This window comes from Pholcus phalangioides, unplaced genomic scaffold (genome assembly GCF_987345545.1).
Source record: "Pholcus phalangioides strain wild (caught in Gottingen) unplaced genomic scaffold, Ppha-v1.0 ptg000172l_1, whole genome shotgun sequence".
In the NCBI taxonomy this organism is placed as follows: Eukaryota; Metazoa; Arthropoda; class Arachnida; order Araneae; family Pholcidae; genus Pholcus; species Pholcus phalangioides.
In genome coordinates, this window is record NW_028301637.1 from 7328147 (window position 1) to 7353838 (window position 25692).

General features: G+C 42.2%; 1 non-coding gene across 1 annotated transcript; it reads left to right on the forward strand.

The window, feature by feature from the left end:
* The first annotated feature begins 4902 nt into the window (after positions 1 to 4902).
* Positions 4903 to 5021, forward strand: LOC149063650 (5S ribosomal RNA). Its single transcript, XR_016196113.1, has one exon. It is a non-coding gene; the product is annotated as a 5S ribosomal RNA (ribosomal RNA).
* The last annotated feature ends 20671 nt before the right edge of the window (positions 5022 to 25692 follow it).

Here is a 25692-nt window from a genome sequence, read left to right on the forward strand (position 1 = left end):
CTTGGAGGTACATCGTCACGACCACATCCGAGCAGGGCGATATGCTCCTTCGGCGTGTGCAGCTGGTCATTCCTCATGTCTAAGGAAAATCCGTGTTTCCTCAAGAAGTCCACTCCGATGATGCACGGATCCCTTATGTCTGCCACGAAGACGGTGTGTTGGTAGGTGACCGTGGCGAACTTCAGTGAGACTTCCAATTTTCCTCGTACAGTCATTTTCTCACCCGTGACTGTCTGCAGCGTCAACGATGGTGGTACGTAGAGAAGTCGTTGTTGGAATTTCCGAGCCAGGTCCGTCCTGACGATGCTCACGTTGTCTCCGGTGTCGATGACCATCCTGCACGGCAGTCCATCAATCTCGCCTCTTACGTGGAGTCCGTGGTCTCCTTCGTGCAGCTGTGAGGCGTGGTACACTCGGCATGGCGCATCTTCCGTACCGGTAGCTGTGACTGAGCATACGCTCCGCAGGTGGCCTCTTCCCTGGCGTTTCCAGGTTCCCAACGACTTGTCTCTTCGGGTCCCACGATCGTTCTTGGCACTCCTCAAGAGATCTTTCAGCTCTCTGATGATGGCCGCCCTGCCGTCCTCCGCAACAGAGCCTCGAACCACTCGTCGCTCTCCCATCGAAGCTTGACGGGCTGCTTCGTACTTCATGGCGTAAACAAGAGCACTTCTCACGTCCTTGTATTCACCCAGACGCAGCGCCTGCTGGATGTCGGGGTCTTTGATGGAATCGACGAAGGCTTGTAGGGTCAATCCGTCCCTGATGTCCGGCGGGCAGTCCGGGTAAGCCAACTGTGACAACATTTCGATGTCCATGGCCAGTTCTTGTAATGTCTCTCCCGCTTTCTGCTGTCTGGTCTTCAGTTGCAGCCTGTGGAAGTCCTTGAGGTAATTTTCACTGAACCTCAGCTCGAGTGCATTCGTCAGGGCTGCATAGCTGGATCGGTCCTGGGCGGCGAGCGTCTGAAGGACTTCGGCAGCTTCACCTCGGAGAGCGGCGGCTAGGTGGAAGGACTTGAGTACACAGTCCCATCCGTTCGCAGAGGCAATCATCTCGAACTGCGTCCTGAAGATCGAGCAGGATGTCTTTCCGGCGTACGTCGAGGGTTTGATGTTCGGCCGGGTGACGTCAGCCATGGCTGGCAAGACCAAGTGAGCATCCGCGGAAGACGTTGGCTCCTGGATTTTCTTCTCGAGCGCCCGTATTCTCTTTGAGAGCTTCTCTTCGACTGCATTCATTTCTTGGGAGAGTTCTTCTTTCACTGCAGCTACGGCAGTGTTTATGTCATACGTCACCCCAGCGATGGCGGTGGCAATGCCATCCTTCCTGGCGGCGACATCTTCTTTTACGTCAGTGATGGAGAGATTGATAGCAGCAATGGAATTGGTGACATCGTCTTTGACGGCAGCGATGGAGGTGGTGACATCTTTCTTGACGGCAGCGCTCGTAGCCTCTATCCTGTCATTCACGGCTGCGATGGAAACGGTGACATCTTTCATGGCTGAGCTCGTTGACTGGAACTTCTCTTCCATGCCTGATTTCATCTGGCCCATCACACCCATCAGTTGGTTCAGCTGTTCTCGCATTTCATTCATGTCCATTCTCCTCGTTTTCATGCGCGTCTTGAATTATCCCACTTCTGACACCAAATTGTTCCGGATAATTTTCCACAAGACTTCGAGATTGCAAAAACAAGAAGCGGAGAACAACAAACACAGATTTATTTACAGAACAGCAATTTACACGTATTTACAAGCTAACCAGAGAGCTAACAACTTTCTCGTAAAGTTTAAACAGAACTTGACTGTTCATCGAATCTCTCTATTCGAGCCTGTCTATCCTTTTCTAGCCTCTCTCAGTCTGTCATCTTGTGAGCACCACGGTATTTATAACCCGGATAGAAACTTCGAGAAAAAGAACATTCCACAACATTCTATTTCACAGTTTCCTAGTCGGCGGCGCTACCGTATGGAGGGGCGGGACTTTCTAGATTTTTCTCTACACGCCCCGCCAGTTCTCTGCCAATCGCATGTCGCTGCGCTTAGAACGAAACCGGTATCAACTGATTTCGACATTTTGAGAGCCATTGAACGAATCGCGCCATCTATCGTCGAAAGTTCGTAACAATATGTTTCAGGCTTGTAGTATCTAGGAGGCTTTGGTGCTGTTAAGACCATAACTGAAAATGGGAGAGACTGACTGAGCTGGGAGGACAAAGTAATCAATCTTATACACTTTTAATCTTATAAGTTTTCTTGAAAATCAGGAGGCACCCGCTGGGGTTTCGCCAAAAACCAAGGCCCGTATCTATATGTGTATTTATAAATAAGGCGTAAGACACAAACTTTTCATATCACACATCCATAAATCAATAGAATTTATGTCTGTTACTTTGTTAAGTATTTCTAGTCAAAATGCACAACGGAAAACCAAACCAATGTATGAAAAATCCAATTTACAGCCCCAGATATTATTCTCACCCTTCGCATCTGCATAAAGTATGGCTCTATCCCCACGGATGACAGAATAATATACAAAAAACAGCAGTTGACAGTTTTTGGATCTATTCTGTATGTTTTGAATGTCAATGTTTCAAAAAAAAAAAGTTATATGAGTTCATTTATGTAGGAAGAGATTCAGGAAAGATTTGCCCTTAGTAAGACTGCGTTATATTTTTTAATGTTAATACCAAAGCCTTTCTCTCTTATCTTTATAACGATTTTTGGGTGCAATTTTGACTAAAATGTTCACAAATATACAACTAATACCAAGGTTGATTATTACAAAAAAAAAAAAAGTTTTTTTTCTCGTGGGAAACACTATCAAAGTCTTGTATGAAAGTAGTGAAAAAGAACGGAAAGTTTGAGAATATCGTTCACATGTGCTATAAAATATCCCGGGAAGTTACCCGTAACAGGGATTCTCGCTACAACCCGTTTACATGGCGTTTAGTTTATGCTGGTATTCCCCCTCTTTTTTCCGGAAGTCGTCACTGGTTACGAGGGTTGAACGGACGTGGTTGGTTCAATATGGCTGACGAAAAAGCTTACAGTAGCGGCATCGAACTTATATTACTGGAGGGAGCATCCAGCCACCGCGACAGCAAATGCAAGGAAATCACGTGACTCGGTGAAAACAAAGTTCGTGGCTGGCAGTTTGCCCATAGAAATGTACAGTTCGGTCTCTAAATATTGGGTTTTAAAGATTAAAAAAAGGATAGAGAAGATGTGAAAAAAGATTAAATTATTTATTTCATTAATACTGGAATAATTTCTTTCGTTAATGCTGAAAAATTTCTTTCATCAATTCTTGAATTATTTTCTTTATTAATTATTATTTCTTTCATTAATTCTGAAATTATATCTCATACATTCTGGAATTATATCTTTCATTAATTTTGGAATTATCTATTTCATTAATTTTGGAATTATCTCTTACATTAATTTTGGAAATATCTCTTACATTAATTTTGGAATTATCTCTTACATTAATTTTGGAACTATCTCTTACATTAATTTTGGAATTATCTCTTACATAAATTTTGGAATTATCTCACATCAATTTAGGGATTATCTCTTACATTAACTTTGGAATTATCACTGTTTCATTAATGCTGAAATTATTTCTTTCATTAGTTCTGAAATTATTTCTTTCATTAATGCTGAAATTATTGCTTTCATTAGTACTGAAATTATTTCATTCATTAATGCCGAAATTATTTCTTTCATTAGTGCTGAAATTATTTCATTCATTAATGCTGAAATTATGTCTTTCATTAATGCTGAAATTATTTCTTTCATTAATGCTGAAATTATTTCTTTCATTAATTCTGAAATAATATCTCATTAATGCTGAAAATATTTCTTTCATTATTGCTGAAAATATTTCTTTCATTATTGCTGAAAATATTTCTTTCATTATTGCTGGAATTATTTCTTTCATTAATTCTGGAATTATACCTTTCATTAATTTTGGAATTGTCTCTTACATTATTGCTGGAATTATTTGTTTCATTGATTCTGAAATTGTATCTCATTAATTCTGAAATTGTATCTCATTAATTCTGAAATTGTATCTCATTAATTCTGAAATTGTATCTCATTAATTCTGAAATTGTATCCCATTAATTCTGAAATTATCTGTTTTATTAATTTTGGAATTATCTTATCGATGCTGAAATTATGTCTTTTATTTATTGTTTTAAATTCCTGTGGATGCCATAAGAAAATAACGGGGGGGGGGGGAACTGTGTGTGTTTTCACCGAGTCACGTGATCTTCCAACGAATAATGTTGCGGACGACGTTCTCAGTACTGCCAAGGCGAAGACCGCTCACATTATACTCTCTCCAGTAATATAAACTCGATGTACAGTAGTTTTCGCGGCACAAAGGATTATGGGAGAGGAGGTCGAAGTCACCCACCTTATTTCACGACAAAGATGGGACTCTTTTGACGGTTGGAACCCTCCCACCGTTTAAATTTGTATTATTAGCTTAGGCGGAAGAAGGGTAGAAGTGGAAACCCCCGCCCCGCTCGAATACCTTTATTTGTAAGAATATTTGTTAGTTTCATTTTTTTTTTACACAAGAAACGCAATTATTGACACAAAAATCCAGCATAAAAACGTTCGGTAAGCTCCCAGTATGGAAATCTTGACGGTACACAGAAAATAAACAAACAAATAAAACTTGCCAATTTTCCCCACGGAAACATACATTGATTTTTGATTCAGACTACTCAGAATTTTCCCACACACAGTGCATGATAAAATAGCTTAATACTCAAAATATAGATATTATAAACTCAAAATATATGAATAATTTTCGGTTTGGTTAAGCACGTGAGCACGAAAAAAGTTTGACGGGAAATATATGAAAATTATATTCGGTACATACCATGCCAACGGCCATACCATGCTGAAAACACCGGTTCTCGTCCGATCACCGAAGTTAAGCAGCATCGGGCGCGGTTAGTACTTGGGAGGGTGACCACCTGGGAACACCGCGTGCTGTTGGCGTCACCTTTTCACCTCGTTGGGCATTTTGCCTGTTGTGGCGTTGTATTTGTACTTGCTGTTTTCATTTGATCGTCCACACCATTTTGAAGTACGTCAGGAAATTAACATCAACGATTCTGGTAAAATTTTTGACCTCACTACCGCTTTCTAACAGCGAAAACAAGCCCTTCGACGTTCATCTTGAGGCTATACACAAGCGAGCAGAGCGGCGAAAACAAAATATCTTGAATGCACTGCTCTTATCGCTTGTCACGGAATTCCCTCCCTGCTGTGGTGCGCGCCACTATAAGCAGGTGCATTGTAATCCATGTGTTTGATTTCACTGCTCGTTTGTTAACACTCTTGGACACTCTTTCGGACAATAACACGTTTTTTAACACTCTTGTGGTCACTCTTTCGGACACTAATATGCATGTGAGCACTCTAGGTGTTTGACGTAGTTATTGCTCTCTAGGTCGCTTTTTACGTCACTAGCATGCTTCCAAACACTCTAGGGAACTTTCTTGGCCATTCACGGACCTCGTTCCCCCCCCCCCCCCCTTTTTCTCATTCATCTGCCTGCAAACTCTCTAGATCTCTTGTTTGGTCACTCACTGGCCTGGTCCCTTATTACATGGGCAGAGGCATATTTATGCCATCTATGGGCTTATATATGTATTTTGCCACTTTTCGCTCATTTAATAAAAAGTGCTGACTAAGTGACCGATTAATTTTCATGACAGTTATTCCTCAAACTCATCGCCCCTCCTAATTTGCCACCCTGGGCTATAGCTCGCTAAGTTCTTCCCCCGTAAATACGTTTCTGTCCACAATGCTGTAATTCTCACCGAATACTTCTTGGAATTCCGTTATAGTGCTTTTTTCTTCCATTTAAAGTGTCAGTCGAATGTGTCGAGTTCAGTTGCAAAATATTTCATTTGTTTTTTTTTGGATATTTTCTTTAAATAATTAAATGTCTTTCGCATTTGTGACGCGTTAAAAACTGATTATCCCTATTCGAAGGTGAAATTTCGCTCGATGCTAGCCCGGTGATTCCAGGTGAAGACCTATCACACATAAGCTGCTGATGATATAATAATTTATACGCATCATTACTATTACAGGAAAATAAAATCGCTAAGTAAGTTTAAAAATTTCTTAGATACCTCATAGTGCTCATGATTTTCATCCAGCGACACAGAAAACAAGATGCCAAATTGTGCAATACAATGTATTTTATTTTTGAGAACAATACCATTACCACACAGATTGCGTAAGACACAGATAACATTCACTAAAATCAACATCGTAATTGCACATCCATTAGGTAATGTACTAAGACTTGGAGCAAAGACAATGGAAAATTGCTTTAAGACATGAGAAAACTTAATTTCTCGACTGAAGCTGAAGTGTTTAAGGAAAAGTACGATCTGATCACCGTGTAAGAAAGTTTCTGCATGGATATTTGCTTCGGCGTAATTTCGAGTAGATTAATTTGCATATTAGGAACTTTCAAATGAAATTTAAATTTTCAACTTGAGAACTTAAGTGTATTCAGTAGAATTCACAATGCGGATAATTGATACAATATCCATAAAAGGTACTATCGGACATTTCAGTTAAGCGGGAAGAATTGCCGAAAAATATGATGCATTTGCAGATTAGGTGAAACATGACCAACGATTGGAGTAGGATCTTGAGAACAAGTGCACTGATAGAGAAGCAGGTGGCTGAAGGTTCAACAAGATTGCAGTTGACTAAATCAACGTGAATTCTGATAAAGAGGACAGTTAGCAGATGAAAAGGTAGAAGACGAAGCTGACTATAAAGGAACAAACAAGCTGAAGGATTGAAAAAAAAACCATCATTTTAAACAGGAATAAGAGGAGAAAGAAGTAATTTAAGGGGGGGGGGAAGTTGACTTTTACTTGAAAAAGAGGTTGAAAACGAGACGAGGTGACAGATCTGAAAAGATAGAATCCATTTGTGAATTAGGAGGCGGAAGAGGTCGAATTGTCAGACGGAGGATAAACGAGCGGATACGGAGGCGGCGGTGAATCAGAAGGCAGAAGAGATGAATTAGAAGGAATAGAGTCAACGGGTGCATCGGAAGGCAGAATTCGATTGGGAGACACGTGACTATCGGTTCGATAAAGAGTCGAGGGCAGTTGACCTACTTGTGAATTTGGAAAAGTAGGAGGTTGATAGAAAGACAGAGGACGAAGGGCATTGGGCAAATGTGAACCAATAGGAGAATTTATAGCTACAGGACTAATAGCTGAATGAGAAGTGAAAGGCAAAGCAAAGTGATTAGGAGGAACGGGACCTACGAAGGAATGAGGAGGCAAACGATGAAAGAATGTGTTAGCAGATACTGAACCAGTGGTCGAAAAAGAACTTGGTGGACTAGGGGATAGAGGGCTAAGAGGACCGATAGGTAGATAAGGGTGACCGGAACTGAAAGGTTGATTAGGGTGACCGGAACTGAAAGGCTGATTAGGGTGACCGGAACTGAAAGGTTGATAATGAGACAAGGGACGCGAGGGTAGGTAAAATGGACCGTGAGCAACTGGTAGATATGGAGTTTTATGACGGAAGGTCGGACCGGGGATAACCGTACCAACGGTTGGACAAAAAGGTGGTGGGCTTAGTGGTGTTTTTGGAGAAACTGGTGAAGAGAAAAACTTATTGGCGTTATGATGGGTATGCCCAGCCAGAAGATAGGGAGGAACTGGAGCAAAGGGATGATTATAAGGACAAATAGGAAGATTAGGACGGTTGGGACCCACGAACGGAAAAAGACCGAGTGGTGAATACAGAGGCAGAGAAGAAGGATAAGGATTACAAGTGGAAAGACAAAGAGGTAGATTAGGATGATTGCGATCCACCGATGGGAAAAAAGGCAAAGGGCGTGAAGGTAAATACGAAGAATCTAGTGGTGAATATGCAGGTTGAGGACTCGGAACGGGTTGATTAGGAGGCACGGGATCAACTGGTAGAAGAGGCAGCGGACTAACGTGTGGGTTTTGAGGACCTGGACCCACTGGTAAAGAAGGTAATGGACGCACAGGGGGATTTGGAAGCACCGGAACAACTCGTAAAGGAAGCAAATCAGAGGGTAGACGATAAATAGGATCAACGTGAGGAGTGGGACGAAGAAAACCAACCGATAGATGAGGATCAGAAGGATGAAGATGTTGCCTAGGGTTAATAGGTTCATCAGTAAAATACAAGAACCGAGAACGCAAGGATAGTGTTGAAGGAATACGCTGCACGGGTGGATGAGGAGTTAAAGGACGGTGGACTCGAATAATAAGTTCGGGTTCAACCGGTGGATCAGAAGTCAGAAAATCTGTCGTTTCATCGACAGTAAAAGAGCTAGAAGGACCTGATGACAGCCGAGAACACTGTGGCGCGTAAGGAAAAATGTTACAGAGAGATGAGTCATCAGACGAAGCGGGCAAACGTTCATTTGCAGGCGGATGACGTGGAGAAGAATCAGTTATAACTTCCCGATGTGGAAGATGTTGAGAAGTTCCAGCGGAGTTAAATCGATAAGGTAGATTGGCGTATTTGAAATTGAAAAGAGCGTTCAGAAGCTCAATAAGAGAAGGAGATGCATTTCTAGTTTGCATGGGACGAGGGTTAAGGAATAAACTTTCCGGAAGGTAAATGTAATCATCTATAGCGACAGTCTTGGGAAGCTCATGCTGATATTTTGGGATAGTGTCGGAATCAGAAAAGGTGGTTCCTCCTTCTCGCGGGATGATTTCGAGATTCTCACTTTGCTCTACCGTCATCGAATTCGTTAGGGTTTCTTCTTCGTGTCGTCGGTGGTACTGAAGCGAGTCCTGAGGAATTGAATTTTTCTCGTCTTCGGTAGGAAATTTTGATTCCTGTGGTTTACAGTTTTTCTTGCTATCCGTTTCTTGTTGAGATTGAGGAACATACTTGCTTAGAGACTGGGAACTTATTGCATCAAATAATTGCAGAAGAGATAACTGCTGTTCAGGTTCAAGACGATACTTTCTGTTTTGGTCTGAATGCATATTGTATGATTGAGAATCTGCAATATAAAAGGTTTTTTTTCAATATATGGTTAGATTATTCACATGAGAATTGCCCCCAATTGTCGGGCCTTTTTCCTCGAAAGGTCCATCATTTGGGGGGTCAGGGGAGGCCGTCGCCCCCCGGCTTTTGAAAATACACTAAAAATGGTATATATATATATATATATACATTCAGTACATGTTCTTTCCCCCCCCCCCCGGAAAAAGTTGAAATGACGGCCTTTCAAGTAACCCAAAAATTTTCCCTTCGAAGTACATTTTTGTATGGAAGGTCACCTATATTGGACTATTCCTTGAATATCCAGTAAGGGCCTTTGGCTTCCCTTTTTTCTGTATTACACACACACACACACACTAGTGATCTCGATGACAGCGTAAATCTGATTTAGTCATACAAATACAACTCCACAACAGGCAAAATGCCCAACGAGGTGGCCGAGAGCGCTCATGTCCACATACTTTAGTTGAGGCCTCAGTAGCAAGTCTGACACATCTCTCGACTGCATGAGTGTGACAGGGAAACTTTTTCATGTCTGACGGAGCTAGCTAGTGTGGTAATAGGTGAGTGATGTAATATCATCATCAAATACTTCTCGTAGCATAGGGGGAAGGATAAAACAGGCACGTGTTAAAGCAAATAATTTTAGTGTAATCGGTAGCATTAAAGTTTATCTTAGGTGACACGAAGTGTCTAATAGTTTTTTCTATAAAGGCGGATATTGTCTTGCTTTTAAAATTCTCTTATATCCGAGCTCTCTTATGTGTTCTCTGCAATCAACGGCAGCCAACAGTAAATTTCCAGGAATTTCCAAAGAAGGCAATGCGTTCAGTTACTGGATTAACAACTTGAAATAGATCGTCAGCTAAACAATTTACAGATTCATATACCACCATAGGGATCTTTTCACACCCAGTAAGCTGTTGTCCAATGGGCCCAAAAAAAAGATTATGGTTTGCGCAATTTATATGCTTTCTTTCTTTCAAATCCGAACATAACTCTGGTCTATATGGGCTTTTTACTACTGATTGAGTTGTTTCGGAAATGTAAGTGTGCGTACCTAACGGTCTGAGTGCGTATATCTCCAGTGTTGTCTCTGATTCAGATTTTTAAGTGCTGGTATCTACATATTCTATATATTTTAAATTGTGAGTGAAGTGTAATGGTTATTAAGAAGTCACCAAAGAATAAAGCAAATACACAAAAAATACAAAACTCCTAATGCATTCCGATACACAATGGGTGTCGTTTTCAGTGGAAAAAAAATATTTAACCACTAATTACGTTGACTGAATACCCCACTTCGGTTGAATACCAAATCTTAACTCTCGATTGCTCAGTGGAAAAAAAGTAAGTCTGTTCACTTCCCACAGTTGTGGTCAGAATGAAGCTGAGAGCCTTCGTGGGATAGTAAATGCTGCATCCTGATTGGATCCATGCGGAATGGAACTACTTGATTAGTCTATTCGAATTTTCTTAGAATTCCCGCTCGTAATGAATTTAAGCCATGGCGTTGCGATCGGTGATGTAGATTAATTATCGTTAACTAGTGTATTTTTGAAGGCCCGAATATATGTGCCTTCGTATAAATCTAAATCAAGTGTGGGCTTGACTTTGTGAAAAACTCTCGCTTCCTGAAATTTAAACTTCATGTCCCTCTTACCAACAGTGAGCGGTGATGGTGGATTTTTCACATTCCTGATTCTTAACACAGCGAGCGTGTTCATTTAATCTTGCTTTTATGGGTCTCCTTGTCTGTCCTATATAACCAAGAGGGAAATCACCACATGGAATGTAATAAATGCCTCATTTTGTTTATTCTGCGTTACAGCATCTTTAGGGAGGCATGAAACCAAAGTTTTTGATTGGCGCATCTATGGTTGTTAGGTTGAACTTTTTGAGAAGGTTCTATCTTAAGTGAGAGTATTGGATCGTAGGATAGGCGGAGATAGACTTGAAAGTCTGGGGGGGGGGCACGATTATGATGACAATTCATATATTCGCGAATTCATTAGATCAGTCGGCTTTACCTTTGACGCTGTAGGGGGGGGGCATGGGGGAAATGCGCGTCCCTCCCGTATCTCCGCCCCATGGTATGACTACATTTCTTTGAGTGGCCCCTCCGTAATGTTTACCAAAGTGGTTCTTCGTTCCGGTTTCGAGAATTTCCTACTTAAACTGGTGGAAGATAAACGAAATTTGGAAGGTGTGTTTGCACATCTGAAATATGACGCTCATTCAAATTTCGCACTAGACGAATAAGAGTGGCACCACTATGATCATGCAACTCACGTTTGCTTTAAATACGCGATGTAAACTTCGTGAGCATTATTTATCGTCCAGATTGGACGTTGTGAGCTACGTTTGAGTCAAGAACGTCTTTAAGGAGACTAAAAAGGCAGTATCATCAGCTTACTGAGTTTGAACGAGGCCGTGTAATAGGGCTACGAGAAGGTGGATTTTCTTTCCACGATATTGCGGAATGGCTTAGCAGGGATGTATCCACTGTGCACAATTATTGGCAGCAGTTGTGTCACGGGAAGGCACCGTCTCAAGAAGACCGGGGTCAAGCCGCACACGGACAAGGCGCATCTTACTGCATCTGCTGCAGAAATTAGAGCTCCTGTTGCCCCCAGAGTGATACAGCGAACTGTAACAAATCGATTACTTGAGGGACAGCTCCGAGCCAGACGGCCTGTAGCGTTCATTTCACTAACTCCAAATCACTGCCACCTGCGACATCAGTGGTATGAAATTAGAGCTCATTGGAGAACGGAGTGGAGAACTCTTGTATTCTCAGATGAGAGCCGTTTCTGTCTTGGTGCCAGTGATGGTCGTACGTTGGTAAGAAGGAGGCCAGGTGAGCGCGTGGAACCAAGCTGTCAGCGGCGTAGACACACTGGACCTACACCAGGAGTCATGGTCTGGGGAGCGATTTCCTATGACAGCAGGAGCACTCTCGTCGTTATTCCTAGCACCTTGACAGACAATTTTTACGTCAGACTGGTGATTGAACGGGTTTGTGCTGCCATTCATGAGCAGTATTCAAGGGTGTGCTTTCCAACATTATAACGCTCGTCCTCATACCGCTGCTGTCACCTAACGTGCTCTACTGAGTGTTGACATGTTGCCTTGCTCTGCGAGGTCACCAGATCTTTCTCCCATCGAGCACGTACGGGACATTTTTGGAAGACAAAGCCAGCGTCATCCACAACCAGCATTAACCGTTGCTGATTTGACTGACCAAGTACATCAGGCATGGAACTCCATCCCACAAAATGACATACGGCACCTGTATGACACAATGCATGCACGTCTGCATTCACAATCGTGGCGACTACAGTGGTTATTAATGTACCACCATTTTACATTTTAAATGAATTTTCTCGCGCTTACTTTAACCTGTGACCTTGAAACTTTAATCAAATAAATATGTTACCTAGACAACTGCTTTGCTTAAATTTCATTCCCCTAAACTAATTTCTTCTTGGCGATGGGATTTTATTTACCGCCAGTGTATTTCGTCAACGATCTTAGTGTTGTATCCCCCTGTCTTTCGCAATTGCTCTGATGATTTCAAGTTCACGGTCTAATGTGTTCCGATTTGAACTTTTTTTCGTCTCACCGTAGTGGACACTCTAAGACAGCAAAACTGGTGCCAAAGAAAAAGAAATGCCATTGTAACGGCTGTATAGCTAGTCTCTTGTAGCCTAGTTATACTATTTTTCGGAATTTAGATGCTAGTCCAATTTAGAAAGCCTATGGTACTATATATAGAAAAATGTATTCCTAAATACGAACATGGACTTTTCAAAAAATTAATCTTTATTTTTTGCTTGCATAGTAAATTAACAATTTAGTGCATGAACCAATGGATATACTTTTAAGAAGTATGTATCATATCATATCATATATATATAAGAAGTTGAGTAATTTTTTTTCGCTTCGTAACTTGCATCGAAAGCCTAATGTTTTTAGTGGGGCTGGGGTCTTATGTAGGCGAACTTGCCCTGAAATTTAGTTTTTACTCGCGCATAATTTGTTACATTCCCCTTTAGGAGACGAGACAAGTTATTTTAATGTCCTGGTGTTCTTTAGGCTTACATTCCTTCAACCCTTCAAGCGGCACAGCAGAAATCACTAAACCCCCCTATAAACTGTCACATCTTTTTTAATGAAGTAGGCTTTTTTCTAATTTCCAGCACGTGCAAACTAAGGGATGCAGGAGAAAAGTGTTCCATTGAGAAATAAAACTTTACGAAATATCTGCACTTGTCAAATGTAAAATAAAATAAAAACACAAGTTTAAAAAAAAATGTTGTACCAGGAATGCCTACTGGTTGCAACTTTCTCTTTCCGCAGTGGGGCCCATATAGTCCATCTGGGCAGCTTGAACAGCTTCTTGTTTCAGCGTGGCAGGTACCGCAGTTTTGGAACATAGAACAGAAACTTTTACTGTGGTAACTGATATTTTCGCAAGGCACACATCGCAGATCACCGGTCAATGGGTTCATCCTGTTACACCTGTACAAGTTTAAAAAATAATAATTTAATTAAATTTTCTGAGTTTCTCGTTTAGACACTTTTTACTTTACATCCAAAATATTTTTAAAACGTACCATTTCTAACCGTTACAATTTTTAAACGTTTTAAAAATTACATAATTTATTAACACGTTTCGCCAAATTTCTGCTATAGTTCCTTTTGGACAATAATACTTTCAGTCACAAATGCCCGTTACTTACATCGGTACCTTGACAAGCACATTACCCGTCGACCCGCAGGGGCAGAGAATTCGATAGGACTGGCATTGATGTTGCAGCACATTTTTTCGAATGGTACGACCCTCTGATCCTGATAAAAACAGCAAGACGTACACCAAAAGCACTAAAGAATCAAATGGAAAACATAATAGTTAGTAGTTCACATGAGCAGGATTACGCAAGCACGTTTCATTAAACTTGATTAAAAACAACGAAACTCACGAATCAAACATAACTGTAACCGATCAAACATTGATAAAATATTTGGCCAATAAAAAATTCACCAAAAGTTGGATGTCATTAAATGACTAAAGCTAGGGCCACACTCATGTCCACTCTCCTGCTGCAGTGAGGCACAAGCGACATAGGCTGGCTATACTCAGGCTCATCCCTGCCCAGTGTTCTTTGGAGAGTGTTTGCTTCCATAACACTCTATGTGATGTGACCGCTGGCGTTCGTCCTCACCAATCTGTGGCCAGACGGATTGGGAGATCGGAAAAAAAGCTGCTCCTTTTTGACAGGGGGGTGATAGTGATAGGAACCGAGAGGCACCCAGGCTCTGTCACACTCGGTGATATAAGCACATTGTCCCAGGGGACTCGGGTGCCTCCGGGAAACCTAACTATTTATTGAGCTTGAGAAAGATATATTACATACATGAGCAGATGCCATTACGCACCTCGCCAGTAAACAAGTACAAAATTTATGATCGAAAAAATGGTGATTCATGTAAATAAATCACAAAATCACAATTATAAATCACAGGTTATAAATCACGAAATCATAATAATAATCGTCATAATCGAGAATAGTTCTTGATAAAATTTTTGTGATTTGATTCTCTTCAGGGACTTTCATTGAATCAGTAACTATCACATCAATGAAAGCTGTCAATCTGCTGCTGGGTTGATCTAATCGCTGCAACGTGTGGGTTGATTTGGTCCAAAGACATTCGTCAGTAATTGCTGCTTGTATCCAGCTTTTCGATAAGCCCGCGTGGATCAAACCATTCTCGACTACTCTCAGGCTCCTCTTCTTCTTCCACTTCTCTAAACAGATGTATGAGATCGCTGTCTGGGTGTAGTTGACGTCGTATTCTAGTGGATCTCCTAACTGGCATAGGTGGCTCTCTATCTGGTTCTGGGACTGTAGCTCTGATATCCTCAGGGTGCTACACTAGAAAGCGGACCAGTTTACGTATTTTACTTTTCGAACCTTCCCGTTTCAGGATGCACTCAAGCCAAGGTATTCGCAGATGTTCAGCTGGCTCTCTGAAGTGGAAAGCCGTTGTCTTGGGGCATAGAGTTGCGCAGTGAAGAGGCGTGCCTATGGCCGAACATGCACATTTATCACTGGGGATTGATTTGAACCTATGAAGGATAGCCGGAAACGGACCATGGCTCGTTACGAACATTATCTCACGTGACCATTTATGGTTCCGAGGCATTACATATCGCAGGATGCTATGAGTTGATCAACCGGGCTCTGTGTTGTTATCCCACCCCTGTTGCCATTTATTCATTAGATCCTTCCATAGGATTGCTTTGGCGTGTGATGCAGGATGCAGCAGATCACCTGTAATGATTCCGATATCGGTAGTTTCCTTCGCCGTGGTATCCGCCAATTCATTGCCCCTTTGGCCATATGTGCTTTCAGAGAAGCTTTCTTATTGTCCTAGCCATTTCATGACTTGACTGAGGATTAGAGACTGCTTGTATGCTGGAGCGACTGTCAGATCTAATTAGGGCAGCTTCTTGATGTAAAGAAGCATCTAAGACTGCGTTGTAGATGACAAAAAGCTCAGCCTGAAACACTGAGTTATCGTCCTTTATATTGACCGACCATCGGGCTATTACTTGTTTACCTTCAGTCTTAACGTGTGCAGCTCCAGTCCCTTTTTCCGACTTTGATCCATCCATGTAGTATATAAGTGTGGATGACTGAAGCAGCTGACCTTCGTTTCCTAGTTCGTCAAAACGTATTTGGCTATTCCGCAGCCCGACGGGATGACCAACTCTTTATTTTGCGTTCATGTGCCTGAGGATCCAATGTATTTCCCGTCGTTGAGATTGTCTTGCGGAGCTGGAGTAGGCGAGCCGACTTAGCTAGGAACTCCATTTTCAAACTCAACGTGGGGAGGCCCAAGGTAGTCTGGAGAGCATTTGTCGGGGTTGTACTATAAGCTCCTGAGGTGTACAGCAGCAGCACTCTGAATTCAGTTCAGTCTGTTTGAAAGCTGTACCTGAGGCGATGCACACCAGATTGACGCTCCGTAAGCCATAGTTCGCTCTGCCACCATCATATAGAGGATTCTGCGCATTTCTTGATTAATACCCTACTTTGCTCTGGCCATAAGACGCATCTTTTGCAGGGTAGCAGCAACTTTATCCTTCATTTTCTGGATATGGGACTTCCATTTGAGGCCTTGGCTAATGGAAACACCTAGATACTGCAATACTGTAGTTCTTTTTATTGTCTTTCCCATCACCCAAATCGATGGAGGACACTTCTTTGAGATCCAGAGAAATCTCGTTTTGCTCGCCGACAGGCAAAGGCTATGGAATGATAGCCAATTTGTGATGGATTGGAGCGCCTTTTCCACTAGCTCTGCAGTTCCTTTGATCGTCGGGTAAGACGCAATAACAAGTATATCATCGGCAAAGGCCTGGACACGGATATTGGCTATATATCTATTTTCAACAGCTCATCGAGAACTAGATTCCATAAAAGAGGACCCGAGCACGCCCTTGGGGTGCTCCCTTTTGCAGATATTTAATAGTCAGTCCCAATCGCAGCTTGTTGATCGTGCAGAATGTCACACAAAATTGCCTTGAGATGTGGAGGTACAGGCAGTTCCCCTATTCGGCGAAGGATAGATTCGTTCCTTATGTTATCAAAGGCACTTTCAATGTCCAGAGATATGACGGCTACATCGTTACCTTTGTCTCGCTGAGACTTAATTTCACCATTATATCTTCCAAAGCCATCTCAGCTGATTTACCTTGTCGGAACCCATACTGATGAATGTGCCACCAGTCAACCCTTTCCGTGTAATACATGATCCGTTGAACTATAGTTCAATTCGCTCCAATACTTTACCAACAGAGGAGAGTGAAGATATTGGCCTATATGACCTCAAGTCATTAGGGTTACGGCCTCTTTTCAGAAATAAGAGGAGCTTTCCGATTTTAAAATGACTTGGGAAACATTCGATTGAGAGGCACTTGTTGAATAAAGTGTGTAGCAGATCTGGAAAGGATCTGTTGATTGCCTTGACCATTCGATTATTCACTCTATGCAATCCAGGCGCCTTGTTATTGTATAAATTGTTTATAATCCTTCTGATCTGTGATTTAGAAATTGGTCTGTCACGATATCTCTGAGAGTCAGGATATGCTGCTACCTTATGAGAATCTTTTGTAGATTGGGTTGAAGAGACTGGGACATCTGGATATATTGTTTGAAGTTGTCGGGTGGCCGCTTCTAGGATTGTCTCGTTACCTGTCTTCCCCATCATGACTTGGGGAAAAGATTTACTTTTCATTGTTGCTCGATAATTGGTGCCGTAAACCACCGATGCATCTTCACATGACTTTCTCCAAGACGCAATCTTAGTTTTACATACCATTTTTATATACATCGCCCGGTGTTTACAAAACATCGCCCGCAACCTGGTTTTGTCCTCTTCTGAGGCCTTTGAAAACGCCTCTTCAAGGCTCTTGAATGTTTCCTTTCGATTTCTAACTCTCTGTTCCACCACTTCGACTGATTCCTTTTGACTCTGTCATTGGTCTCGGCTGCAAGGAGTGTCCAGTCATTCGCCGTCGACATGGGGGGTAGAAGCTGTAATGCCCAGTCGATCTCTTCGACAAGTCTTTCAATACCTTCACGCAGTCTTCCTTTCCAAACATTAATCGCATCGAACCAGCACCTCCTAGAGATAGAAGGTCTCCGCATGCTGGTCGTGGCGTCAACAAGTAGTCCATTTTCTCTCAGAATATTCAGGAAAATAATTCCGCTGCTCCTGCCAGTATAATCGTTGTAAGGAAAAGAAATGATCGGGCTCGAATTGGCGATTTCTATGCCCCACATCCAATCACCATGTGAAGGTTCTACGCCAAAATAAAAAGAAACGAAATAGGATGCTGCTGTTCAAAATGTGGCAAACTTGCTAGGTAGTCTTAATGACGTTACAGATGAACTTGGCAACACGTGCGGAGGTCTTCTATCTCTAGGAGATGCTGATCGAACCCCTACGGTGCATTATAAAACATAAACGCTTCGAATCACATGATTCATTGTCACACATTAATCGCATCTAACCCCCGCGGTACATACACCACACACAGTGCATTATTATACATTAATCGTATCGAATCCACACAGAGCATATAAAACATTAATCGTATTGAACCGATGCACTGCATTACCATACGTTAATCGCATCGAACTTATGTACTTGCTGTATAACCACACATCCATCGCATCGAACCCACAAAGTGCTATCAAACCATAATCGCATCGTACCGCACGGTACATTGTCATTTATTTACAAATCGAATTCTCAAGGCGCATGCATTACATCACACATCACTCGCATCCAATCAACGCGTGCATCGTCAAATATTAATCTCATCGAATCCACACGGTGCGTATCAAACATTAATTGTATTGAACCCATACAGTGTATTATCGCAGATTAATGTGCGAATACACATAGGTGTGAATGCACTACAGCGCGGTGGGATCACATACCCAATGACCAACTTTATTATTATAAAGCAATTACCGCATCGAACCCTTGTAGTCTATTATTAAACCTCAGTCGCATCGAATTCACACGGTGCATGGTCATTCATTAACCCATCCAACCCACACGATGCATAAAATTACACCATTGCATCACATTACTCGCATCCAACCCACACATACACATTGTCACACATTAATCCCATTGAACCCGCGTGGTGCGATTATCAAACAGTAGTCGCATCGAATCCTCGTGGTGCATTATCACACGTTAAACGCATCTAAATTTATGTGTTATTCATGTTTTGACCTATTGTATCATTTGTAACGATAATATACTCTTTCGCATTGAAAATTCTTATAAATTTAAGAATTATTTTGATTTATTTATCTTTTAAAAGGCATCAAACAATGACATCTACAAACATCACTTCTGGAATAAGTCCTAAGATATACAGACCCGGATCTAATAGCCGAAGACTTTGAATTATCATGATAGTTTTTCATAAGGACAATCTATATCTATACATAAAATTCATTTTCTGTCTGTCTATATGTGTATGTTCTCGATAAAAATCTACAATTTTAGATCGATCATCACAAAATTTTGCATATATACGAAACAGGGGCAGCACCGACTGTGTTACAGCTAGTATATAAATATAGTGACGCTTGAATAATTTATGATTATTCTTAAATTTGTGCAGAGTTTTTATAAACAAGTGTCTCGCTGACTTTGCATAGCGTCCGCAATTCCATAAGGTGATACCAGGGCGTTACCATAACCAACGTGTCACAAACACACTTTGTATAAAATTTATTATCTCAAACGGTTTATCGAACTACATGGCATTTACAAACATGGTCAACTGACTGGATGATATTTGAGAAAATTGTAAACATTTCCGAGGTATAATTAAGCAATGCTATAACAATATCCGACTTCGCTTCATCACTTGTATATTTATTGTATAACGAAACTTAATAAAGTCTCATTCATTAAAAAGCATATCTTATACAGTACATAAATGTATAGCACAGTATATACAAACTAAATTGACCATCGGCCGTTTCAACTTGATCGAATTGCAAAAAATATGAACACTCACGATTCAAAACTTGAAGCTGCATCTTGGATTCCTGCCGATTTTGACGTCGATTCAAAATGAAGCTCTCAATAAAGATTCAACACCGTCGATTTTTTTATACGCAGAGAACGTCTGGAATATTCTATTATACCAGACGGGGATGGGAAAAAATACCGTTCAAGGCGTCAGTAATTCTGATAATATCAACCTCACCAGGCATTCCAGACTTTTACATGGCAACAACATGTCTACTCATGGCAAGAGAGGAAAAAAAATGTCATGACATAAAATTTGGAAAAATCGTTGTTACAGTGAAGGTGATAAACCCGGTTATTATTATACGCAATAACCTGTTATTTTATGCGTAATCACCGAGAATTTCGCTAAGTTTGATCAATTTTCCCAAAGTTATCACTTTTATCGGTGATTATGTATATTACCCTAGCGTCGTTGGTAAATTTGATAAATTTTCCATAAATTAATCACTTTTAGCGGCAATTATGCATACTACCAAGCGTCGCTGGTAAATTTAGTACACACTAAAAAAATTATCACTTTTGCCGGCGATTTTGCATAATACCAAAGTGTCGCGTTGTTGGTAAACATGATGAATCATACTATATAAGGTAATTCATACATATGTTGTATCATTATATCGGGGTATGATCGTAAAATTTGTTATCATTATATCTGGGTTCTTTTAATTTTTAACGAAACTCACACATTTTGACGAATTTGAGTAAAAAATATTCCTTTACAACAGGAGTGCGCAATCTCCGGGTCACGCGCTTGATACGGCCGTCGAGGGAGGGGGAAGGATCCATCTAGTCCGCGAAAGGTGTTGTGGTAGAAAAGTATCAATATACGACAAGGCGATAAAATACCTAGCCTGACCAATTTATGAAAATACGGGAAAGTGGGATATGTACAAGATGTCGCCAATTATCTCTAAAAAACTTGTCTAACGCAATAAAGTTGCCAATTACAGCCAAAAGAGTTTCAAAGGAAAGTAAAATTGCCAATTATACCCAAAAAATCTGTCTAAGGCAAGTAAAGTCGAAATTAGAATCAAAAAAGTTGTCAAATGCTAGTCAACTTGCCAGTTAATCACAAAAATGGTCATTGGCAAGTAAAGTGGCCTACCACATCATACTATCTCCTAAGTGTCTATTATTATCAAACCTTATCGAATATGAATTTCAATATTGTTACGAACTAGGAACGATAGATGGTGCAATCCTGTATCGCAACCTTTTGTTGGCAACGAGAATTGATACCGGTTTCGGTTTATCGGAGGAAGATGCTATTGATGAGAACATTCCAGAAAGTCCCGCCCCTCCAGACATTAGATCAACCCCTCCGTACGGTGGCGCCACCGACTTGGAAACTGTAAAATAGAATTTTGTAGAACATTCTTTTCCTCGAAGTTTCTGCCGGAGTTATAAATAGTCTGGCGCTCACAAGATGGCAGGCTCAAAAAGGCTCGAATAGAGAGAGACTGTATTGAAAGTGAGTTGTGTTATTGAACTTTGCGAGGAAGTTGTTCGCTCTCTGATTACGTTGTAAATACGTGTAAATTGCTGTTCTGTAAATAAATCTGTGTTTGTCCGTCTCCGCTTCTTGGTTTGCAATCTCGAAGTCTTGTGGAAAATTATCCGGAACAATTTGGTGTCAGAAGTGGGATAATTCAAGACTTGCATGAAGACAAGAAGAATGGACATGAATGAAATGTGAGAACAGCTGAATCTACTGATTTCTGTGATGGGCCAGATGAAATCAGGCATCAACGATGTCACTACCTCCATTGCTGCCGTGAATGACAGGATAGAGGCTACGATCGCAGCCGTCAGCATGTCCATTGCTGCCGTCAAAGACGAAGTCACCGCTGTCAATACGTCCATCGCTCAGTCAAAGAAGATGTCACCATCTCTATTGCTGAAGTCAGAGAAGATGTCACCACCTCTATTGCTGAAGTCAGAGAAGATGCCACCATCTCTATTGCTGAAGTCAGAGAAGATGTCACCATCTCTATTGCTGAAGTCAGAGAAGATTCTCTATTGCTGAAGTCAGAGAAGATTCTCTATTGCTGAAGTCAGAGAAGATTCTCTATTGCTGAAGTCAGAGAAGATTCTCTATTGCTGAAGTCAGAGAAGATTCTCTATTGCTGAAGTCAGAGAAGATTCTCTATTGCTGAAGTCAGAGAAGATTCTCTATTGCTGAAGTCAGAGAAGATTCTCTATTGCTGAAGTCAGAGAAGATTCTCTATTGCTGAAGTCAGAGAAGATGTCACCACCTCTATTGCTGAAGTCAGAGAAGATGTCGCCGGCGTGAAGGGAGCCATTGCTATCGCTAGAGTAAAGGACGACATTGCCACTGCCGTCGCTGAAGTAAATGAAAAGCTTTCCCAGGAGATGAACTCCGCCACTGAGAGGGTGAGCGTGGTGGAGGGAGCGGTGAACGAGTCGATTCTTGGCAGCGGTTATCCGCTGCCAAGGATTGACGACACTCTTGACACGCTTTCCGGACATCAGTGGTTCTCTACCCTGGACCTGAAGAGTGGATATTGGCAAGTGGAAATACACCCGGACGATCGAGAAAAGACGGCCTTCACGACTGGACAAGGGCTGTGGCAGTTCAAGGTGATGCCATTCGGCCTGTGCAATGCCCCCGCTACTTTCGAACGACTAATGGAGACCGTTTTACATGGACTGTCTTACGAATCGTGTCTCGTGTACTTGGACGACATAATCATTGTGGGAAGGACATTCTCGGAACATCTAGAGAATTTGAGCAAAGTTCTCCGGAAGCTGAGAGATGCCAACTTGAAATTGAGCTCGACAAAGTGTCGTCTGTTTAAACACGAGGTCACCTACTTTGGTCACATCATCTCCCGAGAAGGAATAAGGACAGATCCTGAAAAGACCAAAGCCGTGGAAGACTGGAAGCGACCAGAGAATGTGCACGAAATTCGGAGCTTCCTGGGACTTTTCACATACTATTACCGAAAATTCGTCCAAGGCTTCTCTAAGATAGCGAGACCCCTCCACCGTCTGATTGAAGCCAAGCAAAACTTTCTGTGGACTGACGAGTGCGAAAGGGCGTTTACGTCTCTGAAACAAGCCCTAACATCGGCTCGAATATTGGCGTTCCCACGAGTGGAGAGAAAATTTATCCTCGATACGGGCGCAAGTAACAACGGGATTGGAGCTGTTCTATCGCAAGAAGTGGACGGCAAAGAAAACGTCATTGCCTACTTCAGCAAGAGTTTGTCCAAGCCCGAGAGGAATTATTGCGTCACGAGGAAGGAACTGCTCGCAATCGTCAAAGCCGTAGAACATTTACATAACTACCTGTACGGTCGAAAATTTCTCCTTCGCACGGACCACGCTTCCTTGAGCTGGCTGTTGAACTTCAAGAATCCCGATGGTCAAGTCGCTCGATGGATACAACGGCTGCAGGAATACGACATGGAAATCCAGCATCGTAAGGGAGCATCACATGGGAATGCCGACGCCCTATCGAGAAGACCGTGTCCACAAAATTGTCGGCATTGCGTCAAGGCTGAAGAGAAGTACGTGCCCGTGAACCATATAGCAAGACAGGTAACACCGCAAGTCTCGAATGACGATCCTTGGAGCAACGAGAATACCCGGAACGACCAGCTAGAAGATCCCGACATACGACCGATAATGGACCTGAAAGAATCCACCGGGAATAAACCAACATGGCAAGACGTCACCTCTTCTAGTCCAACGACCAGAAGATACTGGGCACTATGGGACTCCCTGGAAGTGAGAGATGGCATACTGTACCACAAATAGGAGTCGGAGGACGGGAAAACGTTCTGGTGATAACTTGTCCTGCCAAGAGGCCGTGTGAAAGAGATTTTGGACATTTTGGCATCACCAAGACGCTCCAGAAGGTCCGTGAACGGTTCTATTAGGACAAGTCCAGGACAGATGTAGATAAATGGTGCAAGAACTGCAAAGGCAGCGCTGCTAGCAAAGGACCCCCGAAGCGCACCCGAGCCCGCCTCCAACGTTACAACGTCGGTGCGCCGTTCGAGAGAATCGCCCTGGACATCCTCGGACCGTTACCCAGAACCCACAATGGTCACAAGTACATACTGGTGACCATGGACTATTTTACCAAGTGGCCGGAAGCGTATCCCGTTCCTGATCAAGAAGCAGTGACGCTGGCTGAAGTTCTGGTGCGAAATTGGGTGTCTCGATTCGGAGTCCCCATGCTGATCCATTCAGACCAGGGAAGGAACTTCACTTCAGCGGTTTTCAGCGGCATGTGCAAGTTTCTAGGAATGGAGAAGACGCAAACAACTCCGCTCCACCCGGAATCCGATGGGATGGTCGAGATTCAACAGAACCATCCTGAATCATCTCTCGCTCTTCGTGTCGAAGAACCAACAGGATTGGGACGCAAAGTTACCGCTTTTCCTGCTGGCCTACCCAACTTCCGTCCACGAGAGCATTGGATTTTCACCAGCACAGATGCTGATGGGACGAGATCTTCGACTGCCTGCTATTTAGGCGACCGTCAGATGCTTCTCTTCCACCGGAAGAATACGTCCAGGGACTCCAGGAGTGCCTCGAGGACATGCATCGAATCGCCAGACACAGGGTCAGCATCGGCTCTGAAAAGATGAAGAACCGCTAACGATGCGAGGGCCACGTCTCATGACTTCAAGGAAGGGGACCTCGTCTGGCTCTGTCTGAAACCCGAAGCGCCGGAAAGGACTGTGCCCGAAACTTCAGACGTCATGGGAAGGACCCTACAGAGTCGTGAAGAGACTGAACGACGTCGTAGCTCGGATCCAGAAAACGCCGTCCTCGAAGTACAAAGTGGTCCACTTCAATAGAGGCCTCTTACCACGGTGAATGCAACTCGCCGACATAAGAACTGAATTGTCGGGACGAACAATTCTGAGAGGGGCAATGTTACGAACTATGGACGATAGATGACGCAATCCTTTATCGCAACCTTCCGTTGACAACGAGAATTGATACCGGTTTCGGCTTATCGGAGGAAGATGCTATTAGTGAGAACATTCCAGAAAGTCCCGCCCCTCCAGACATTGGATCAACCCCTCCGTACGGTAGCGCCGCCGACTTGAAAATGATCTCCAAATTCTATTTTAGTTTCCATTTCTCGAAGTTTCTGCCGGGGTTATAAATAGTTTGGCGCTCACAAAATGGCAGGCTCAAAGAGGCTCTCATAGAGAGATTCGATGAACAGTCAGTTGTGTTTAAACTTTGCGAGAAAGTTGTTAGCTCTCTGATTACGTTGTAAATACGTGTAAATTGCTGTTCTGTAAATAAATCTGTGTTTGTCCGTCGAACCACTTCTTGGTTTGCAATCTGAAGTCCTTTAGAAAATTATCCGGAACAATATTATACCAATCAGTAGTAGACATTACATCTCAGCGCAGTCTTTTGTTCGATTCCTCAGTTTCACATCTTTTGAACATAAACTGATTTATGAAACGACTAGCTGTCACCCGCGGTTTCGCTCGAGCGGATTTTGGCAATCTGAAAAATAGCTTGGCGATGTTTCCTTTCAGTCACATTTGAATCGCTCATGACCCCCTTGGGTGTTGCATTTCCAGAAATCCCGTCTTGGCGAGTCTCTTTATTATAAAACATAATGCTGCCCGAATTTCATATTTATAGCTTCCAGCGGTTTGGGCTCAGTGATGATTGCCCCATATTTTAATTTTGAACCCCCCCCCCCATATTCCCCTTACAGTATGAATTTTGAAAAATTCATTGTTAGTGAGTTTTCACATTACAAAATGAAACTACTGACCAAATTTCATATTGATAACTTCAGTGGTTTCGGCTCGGCGATGATGAATCAGTCAGTGAATCAGGACATGTCATTATACAGGGTGTTTCAAAAAATAATAATTCGATTAAAAAAAAAATCATAATTATTCAGCTTTTAATCCGTTTTGATCGAATAATGGATAGGTAGAAATAGGGAAATGCCGAGTTTCACGCAGTTGCCGAC